The sequence below is a fragment of the Lethenteron reissneri genome, unplaced genomic scaffold (assembly GCF_015708825.2).
Source record: "Lethenteron reissneri isolate LAM-NWPU_2019-01 unplaced genomic scaffold, ASM1570882v1 scaffold_1630, whole genome shotgun sequence".
In the NCBI taxonomy this organism is placed as follows: domain Eukaryota; kingdom Metazoa; phylum Chordata; class Hyperoartia; order Petromyzontiformes; family Petromyzontidae; genus Lethenteron; species Lethenteron reissneri.
Window position 1 is genome coordinate 2,131,318 of NW_026891367.1, and position 8,608 is coordinate 2,139,925.

Consider the following 8,608-nt stretch of genomic DNA (forward strand, 5'->3'; position numbering starts at 1 on the left):
AAGTTGAATTACGTTAACACGTTGAGCCTGCCGTCACCGATCTCAACAAATATTACGCAACCGTTTGCAAAGAATAACACTGCGCTGCCCAGGGTGTGTCTTCATCGCCGTGCTGATTCCTGTAAAGGAGAACCAACGCTCTCGCTTTAATGTGGCTCACATGTTGGTGAGCGTCCGTGCTGTGAGCTGAGAACACGTGTGTGGCTCTGAATTCAAAGGTTTGCGTTGAAAAAGAAATGTTTGAGTCACGGAACCTGGAACGAAATGTCAGGGATTAATGGAACACCTGGTAAATATGAGCGAGCGAGAGAGAGAGGATGCATGTGTTTCTTATTAGCCTGCACGTTCAGCTCATAGCAATGCAAAGTCGATCAAAGAAACCAGTCTTTCTCTTCTCGCAAGCAGAAGCACTGCGATTTAAACAGTTGCATTTTTATAAAAGCACCCGATTTTATTTTTCTGTTCTTTATTTTTTAGTGCTCGGTATTCTACGCATTATATTGATTTGTGGTAAGTATTGATCAATAATAGTGCAATGTATTTATGTTTTATATGCAGAGATCAGTAATGTCTTTGGAGCATCAAAGAGCGTATGCACGTTGCATGAAAAGAAAGTTGATATTTATAACATAACTCAAAATGTAAAAAGTGCAAGATGATCATACTATAATACAAATTACATTGTTATTACAAAGCAAAGACGGTGCCTTTCTTAAGTTCTCCCAAGAGAACTTCAACCAATAAAAAAAAACATGTGCTAAATTAACATGGTTGTATGTTTTAAGGTTCATACTTTAAGATAACCGCAGTGGTGTAATGTGTATTATTTAATCTAAACCAGTCCACTCGTATCCATTCCCTGAGCTGCAAGGTTCTTAAGTGCTCTGTCGATTAGGCCCTTGAACACTGGACCCCCTACTCAATAATTTACACGTTTCTGGTAGGGTGAGCAGGGAGAAATTCTAACCATATACATATATATCGTGTATAATGATGGCATGTCTTGATTCTTGGTAGGCGATGCTCGGATATGGAAAACGACCAACTGCATTCGTTTTGTATTAAATTCATATCCATTCACAATGCCTCATGTAGCTAGTTAGGATACCACTGAGATTCCTTCCATTTGATGAAATGGAAAAAAGATAGTGCGTATCGTGGAGTCATGCCGATGATAAATTACGGTACTGTACCGTGGCTTGGGATTTCGTTCACAGCCAAGTTAGAAACAAAGAGATCTTTAGTCGATTGAGACGCAACACTGTATTCATGTTTCATGTTACAACTTTGAATCTGACAATAGGGGTTTTACCCTTTTTCTGGCAACAAAACTGAAACCTTTTTACAAGGAATCATGTCTGCATTAACCACAATACTTGTGGTCAGAATGCAAACAAAAACACACTGATAATATATGCATTGTCCTTGAAACTGATTGGTCCACACCAGAGACAGCTTTCTTTTGAGCCTCGTCTCAAACGGTGCTAGACCAGAGGACGCCAAAAGGCGTACAGCTCAAAGACAATGCACTATCAGAGTAATGAGAGCTCGGGGTAAATATCTACATCATTTGACCTCCTTTTCCAGGACCGAAATATGAGAATAGGGTTTCTCCCCTTTTTTCTGGCAACAAAACTGAACCCTTTTTACAAGGAATCATGTCTGCATTAACTTTGTATTACGTGATAACATAGAATAATTTACAGCTCTTTGTCAGCCCACGACTGGGTGTGGCGGTTGTTTGATGAGGCTTCGCCACGTAGGGCTCGTGTGGGTGTGGTGAGGTGTGGATGCGGGACCGGTTCGGACATCGTTCGCCTTGCCGTTTGCCGTGGCTGGGAATCAACCAATTTCACAGCACAGTGCGCTAACCACTGTGCCGCCACTCCACCCACTGAATTGTACGAATTATTAAAAGAAAGATACAATGTTGCGGGTACTGTAGGTGTTATTAATGAGTGTCAATTTAGCTATGGGTCCTGTGTGAATTTCCACGACGATAGGTTTGATTGAAAGTTATTGCTGCCAATGAGCATGGCTGGCTACGTACGGTGCGAAATAAGTTCAACGTACATAGATACAATCAGAAAATGTTGTTATACCAAGGGCCATACTGCGCCTCAGGGTATTGAGTTGCAGCGAGAGAGTATGGCCTGGAACCTGTATTCGTTGATTGGATCCTGTGAAGATGTGTACATGTGGAGCTCTTTGTGAACCCACTGCTGGATGAGGGCCTCCTCCCTCATGCCGTGCGGGTCGTGGGGGATTATTTGACCAAACTTTTGCGCGGTGGTTGAGTTGCACTGTGAAGGCGGGGCATGTGAACGTGAGAGCATTGTACGTGCAGTACAATAGTGGATTTTGCTGCAGTGCCATCGGTTACTCACCACGTAGACACTTGTTAGAATAGTGTGCGGTCTGTGGAGAAAATATTAGGACACTGAGTCACTTCCAGTAACACCGTCAGTCCATCGGATTCCTTAAGTAAAACCACCAGTTCTGACGCTTCTATTCTGCTTATTCACCTGGGTGGTCTGGTGTAGGGTTGTTCTACTGGTACATATTATTTACCTGAATGTTTGACATTTACCTTTCAAGCAACAGTTACAACATTTACTCTCAACCTCTTCCAAGTTATAAAAAAAGCAGAAAATGTTTAATTTTTTTTATTTTCTTCAGATACTGATTTTCCCATTATATACCGTACAAACACTTGCAGTGTGCCTGAGCAATGGCAAACGCCGGGACAGTGTTAGATAAATGACACTTTATTTATGTTAGATAAATGACACTTTATTTAACGGGTGCCTTTTATGACTTTCAGACTTCCTTTCCGAGCCCCCCCCCCCACCACTCCCTAGCAACGTTTCCTTTGATGTGTTTTCTCATAGGCGACCTCCCCCCCATGCACGCACCCACCCAGCCACCCAGCCAACCCCGTCTGCTCGTCACGAGCGCGTGCTCGGAGACAGACGTGGGCCCAGGTGCCGAAGGAGGAGGGTGCGTGCCCTCACGGCGGCGGCGTGGCACGCCAAAGGGCCGCCGCGCTCTTCCCCTTCAATAAACAACGAGGCCCCCCCCCACCCCGGCCCTGCGTGGAAAAGCCCACGGGGCGTGACCGATCGGCCGCAGACGGGCGCACCTGGTTTGATGGCAAAGCCCTCGCAAAACGAAACCCAAATTCCCAACCACGCCGCCCACATCCGGACACGCGAATTAAGCGGTGACGTTGCCGAGCAGTCGCGTTTGACTCAATTATAGTGCATTATTGTTATTATATACAGTATGTGTGTGTGTAATAACCGCCACGACGGCTTGCAACGCCATGGGGAGGCCTTCATCCAGCAGTGGATTAACAAAAGGGATCTACCTGCACACGAACAACTGCAGGGCGTGTGTTTTGACTGGTAATAAGAGTGGGAATCTTTCGACAAAATTAGACCATATTAAGCCTCAATTTGTTTTGTTAGACACTTGCTGGGATTTGCCGATGGACAGGGCAATAGGAGTGTGACATTTTCATAAATTTCTCTGGGCCGAAAACAGAAATGAGCTTCGCTCGAGTTTTACCTGAATTACGGTCAGCGTTGGGATAATTTGGCTATAAGACTTCAAAGGCTTTATTATCATTATTGGGTAACGTACAAAGTTCAGGATCTATTTGTGTAAACGGTGATAAAAACGAGTCTTTGTCTTACTTCCCAATGAGGCATTGAGTAAATGCCCAAATACCCTCATTGTAAGAAAGTTCAAATTAATTCCAACAATTGTGCTCTGTACTCTGTTCCTGTTGGTTTCATCATCAATTCAACGTGACATCAGTAATTGTACTTTGATAATATGACCCCTTTTTTTGTTCGTCCTGTAATTGCGCTGCAGCAGCAGCAGCAAAATTAGTCTCAGAATCAGAATCGGTGACACATTTTTTTTTCGTGCATCAGGCAGCCCTCTGTTTTTCAACACTGAGTCACATTTGACCTCGGAGATACTTTTTTTGCCGTGTGCACAAAGTGCACATGCAATGCACATCAAACAGAGTTAGAATCAAAGCAAAGTGGATCACGGTGTAACCCTCCACGCCACTCTGCGCACATGCAGCTTCGCAGGGCTGATGAGCATGAAAGTCATATTTCATGGTGCAGCATTGTCAAAGAATACGACGGTAACGATGACGATGATACACTTTGACGCATATTATCCAATTGCTAAATAAATCAAGCACACACACAGCGTAGATACAATCGTGTTTGCATTAATAATGTGGCACAGCACATACACTTGTGAATTAATGAATTGTTTCCTAAACTAATCTTGGACTCCTGGTACCATGTGCTGTCCCTGCAGAGGTTGAAACCTTAGTACTCGCTAGAATACAGCTTGTCCAAAACTTCCAAAACTCAACATGTTCGTCAATAACGCTGCCTTAAAGGGAGAACATATATAATAAGAGACGTTTCAGGCAATGGCTCCTCTTCATAACACATCACGTGGACATTATATAAAAAAGCGCCATTGCCCGTGACATCGCTGATTATATTATTTTAAAGACAGTTACTGACAAAAATGTGAGTGTTTTGTGTGATTTGGGCTTGTGCACCACTCCCAGTGCAGTTTCCCCCCCAAACAATTGGCAAATATCCGATGCTGTCAATGGAGATTGTCACCACTGGCTCAGTGTTGCCATCAAAGGACACGCACCACCCATGCTTGTTCTTAAGTAGACAGATAATCACATTTTTAATTTACCATACAGTGTGTGTGTATATATATACATACATTATATATACGTTATATATACATCTTTGGAGCACAATTGTTTCTCAAATAATGTTTTGGTCTACCATGCAAATGGTATCATTCAGCATTCCAACTGTTCAAATGTTGCTTTTCGTTGTATAGTTTTCTAGTGTAGTGCTATCATCAGATGCATTGATATTATAATCATTGTCAATTAATATTAATTAAGCAATAGTGGGGGGGGGGGGGGACTATCAGACGTATATTAAATATTGCAGTTCAGCAATTAAACAGTAAATAACTTAGCATTCAAGCTGCGTTGCACAATACTCAACGAAATGATCAAACGCGCCCTCGTAAAATGTGAACAGGCTCAATGTGGATTGCCGGTCAAGGTAGATATCCCATGACTTGCTGCGCCTTTGTTGAACAGTGATGTCTAACCCTTTAAGTAAGCATGCTCATATAATGAAGAAGGGCCCGTTAGCGAGCTGCTGATGTAGTGCTGGACCGTCCGTTTCGTGTTATGTTTTTTTTGGTGTTGAACCCTAATGTTTAAAGACGGCATGGAATTCGTGCCAGGATCCACCTTCTGGTGAAGTGCTTTGCAGCCCAGGCTTGGCTGGCCAGGGCTTTTGGCGTCCTCATGTTTTTGAGACCCCCCCCCTCCCCCCAAGGGGCTGCAAGATGATATCCCCTTGATGAGCACAAGCCCTGAGTAGTGTCGCAAGGACCCCACCCTCCCGATGATAAGTCGACATCCACCACTCCCCCAGCCTTATCCTCACCCACATCCCAACCCCTCCCATTTCCCCCCCCCCCACCTCCTCCGCCACCAGCCCGTGCATTGGCGTCAACCCTCAATACCCTGAGCATGAAGCCACAAGCACCGCTGACGTCCGCTCTCAGCGAGTGACGCACGCGTCGTGAACAGAGGTGAGTGGTGCGAGTGTGTCCAGCCACGTGGCTGTGTGCGGTATCATCCTCTTGACACGTTTCGGTCTGCCGAGGGCTCAGACTTTAGATTATCCGTTGATGTATTTTATCCTCTGTGCATGAAACAATTGTGGACGAGCACATGCCTTTCTCTCAATTCAACTGTACAGAGTCTCCCTCTCTCTCTCTCTCTTCAAGACACATGCAGCAGTCTTTTAAAGAACGCGCCCTATGTCGGCAATTTTGGTCCCCTGGGATGGGAGTGAAGAAAAGACCCATCCAATACAGCAATTAGCATGTGCCCTGCCTGGGCTTGGGTTGCACAAAGTGCAGCGACCTGTGACCTTTAGCGAAGTCACTGGCGGTGTGCATAGGCTGTTGCAGTCTACATCTTTATATGCAATGCCCTGTGGGCTGTGTGCCCGCTTAAGCTGATTTGGCTGCCTCTTAGGGTGGGGTGAGTGTGGCTTGATAGGTTGGTTCGGGGTGTTGGCTAAGTATAATCTGTGATTTTGCATGAACTGGCCTGTACAGCTATACAAAGCCCCTATGTGTCCTGGGACCCTTGCAATTTGCTGTCATGAATATTGAATTTCTAAGTTAAATTAGCTGAAAAAAGAGTGATGAACACATTATAAATAAACTACGATGAATTGCAATAGATACATGTGAAAATAATTTATATATATATTTTACTTTGACCATTCAATGCACTGGACTAAATTTGAAAAATATCCAGGGTATTATTCACATATTGCTAAAAACAATGCTAATGGAGGTAGCACTGCGACGACTGAAAGAGCATTCAACAAAGCTTATAACAATTCTTAATAAGGAAACGTGAAATCTCAGCAAAGTGGTGTTTTTTCTGCAATTATCGCAACAAAACCATTACTGAAGCTATGCTAATCTTGACAAGCTGGTATTTAAGTGCATATTAACTCTGTATAAATGCACTTGAGTGTGTTTGTCATTCTTGGGATAGGAACTGCCATCTTGCCCTCGTGGTTGACACTTATCTTGACAGAGGCCCCTGACAACAAAAACCGTCCAGTGGATTTATTTTTCAGGGACAGATTAAAAACTCGGTTTGTGTTTTTTTAGTCACGCATGACTGTGGTCGGGCTTGTGCTTGCAGCGACGCCTATTATGGGCTGCGGTGTGAGTTGTACAGGCAACTTGAAGAATTCCAATAGGGTTCAAAATAAGGAGGTGACTGAGTGGCTCAAGGGAGGGTGGCGAAGACCCACATCAGACTGAGCTTCGGCTCTGAGTGACCGCTTGGAGTTAAAGGGTCACTTTTTTGTGGTGACTGCATAAATACCAAGATGGATGACTGTAACTAATTTGGTTTGCACTTCACTCTGAAAAGACATTAATTGGTAATAGCTGCACAGTGAACTGGGCAATTTTCTGCTCAGCTGAAAAGCCCTCTCAGTGAATGCAGCTAAAACGAGTGAATGGATAATTTACACGGATATATGTCTTGGTGGGACTGTGGCCTTTTTGAGACGTGGTAGCTCTGGTGGATGTTGGAGTCAGCAGATATCCTTTAAAGAGTTGGCGTGCACAGAATAGCTTTGATGCGTTAAGGATGTACCACCCATTAAAAACACAGTGGTGCTTTGAGAATTATATATAATCGCCATCATCGTAATGATACACAATTCACAACACAGACATCATTTGTGAAACATCCAAACTATGTAAGGTCTATAAGTGTAACCTTTAGAATAACGTTAATATGCAACATTCCAAATATCAATAGAGTGAAACAAATATAATCTGAGCATTATAAACAGAACCAGCAATAACGTATGTATACTGTAATGGCCATTGTCTCATTGGGTCACGGCGTAGCCAGTGCGTTAGTCTCACAACTCAGAAAATGTGGGGTTCAAATCCTGACGCGGGATCGACTCAGTCATCCACAATCCCCCTCTTCTGGAAGTCGACTGCGATTGTCCTCACAATAGTAATGTCAAATTTGGCGCACTGGCTCATGGCCATGAGCAGAAAACACATTCCTGCGGAGGGAGCTGGTAGGAACGTCGGGTTGCTCGGTCAATGGCCAGGGTCAACGGCAGCGTGGTGTATTCCGCAAATATGCCCGACTGTGAGGGCGGGCACAGGCCGGCGTGAGTAGGTTAAACGTTGAGTTTTATAAGGGCACCACGGGGTGACCAGCCCCTCCCCACCCAGCCCCACCCCTCCCTCCCACCCCCCACCCAGCCCCACCCTCCCCACCCAGCCCCTCCCCACCCTCCCCTCCCCACCCAGCCCCTCCCCACCCAGCCCCTCCCCACCCTCCCCTCTCCACCCAGTCCCACCCCTCCCATTTTTGGATGCACAACGGACGGACGGACACGATAATCCCCTGTGGACTGGTGGAACCAGGTGGTTCCTACCAGTATAAGCGCTGCTCCTCTGTACCTTTTCATTTGGAGATACGTTCACTTGAGACTTATTTTTCATCCATAACAATACCTATCCTCCCCACAGTCGTGCCGTATGAGATCACGGTGTTCACGAGCGACATCCGCAACGCCGGCACCAACGCGGACGTGAGCTTGGTGCTGTACGGCCCCAACGGCGTGAGCACGCGCTCCCAGAGCCTGTGCCGCAGCAAGCGAGAGCGCCACATGTACTTTGAGCGCGGCGCCACGGACGTCTTCGTGTTGGAGGTTCGTCCACCTTGGCCCAACAGTTTCTCATTGTAGACCGCTACGGCGGAGCACTTGATCGTCATTTCAAAGTCTTTTTCTCTCACGAATGAACCTTCGAATTCGATCGGGCAGCTCTGAGGGACACGTGGCCTAGGTGTGCGTCTTGAGAGAGAAGGGCACCTAGTGTAGCTGCACATCTTTTAACACGTAACGATTCGTGTGCCTGTTGGTTGAAATTAATTCTTCCACTATTGACGCATACATGAACA

General features: G+C 45.4%; 1 long non-coding RNA gene across 1 annotated transcript; it reads left to right on the forward strand.

The window, feature by feature from the left end:
- The first annotated feature begins 3,328 nt into the window (after window positions 1-3,328).
- LOC133362825 (uncharacterized) lies at window positions 3,329-8,281 on the forward strand. The gene is made up of 3 exons (XR_009757540.1): window positions 3,329-3,407; window positions 5,577-5,673; window positions 8,176-8,281. It is a non-coding gene; the product is annotated as an uncharacterized LOC133362825 (long non-coding RNA).
- The last annotated feature ends 327 nt before the right edge of the window (window positions 8,282-8,608 follow it).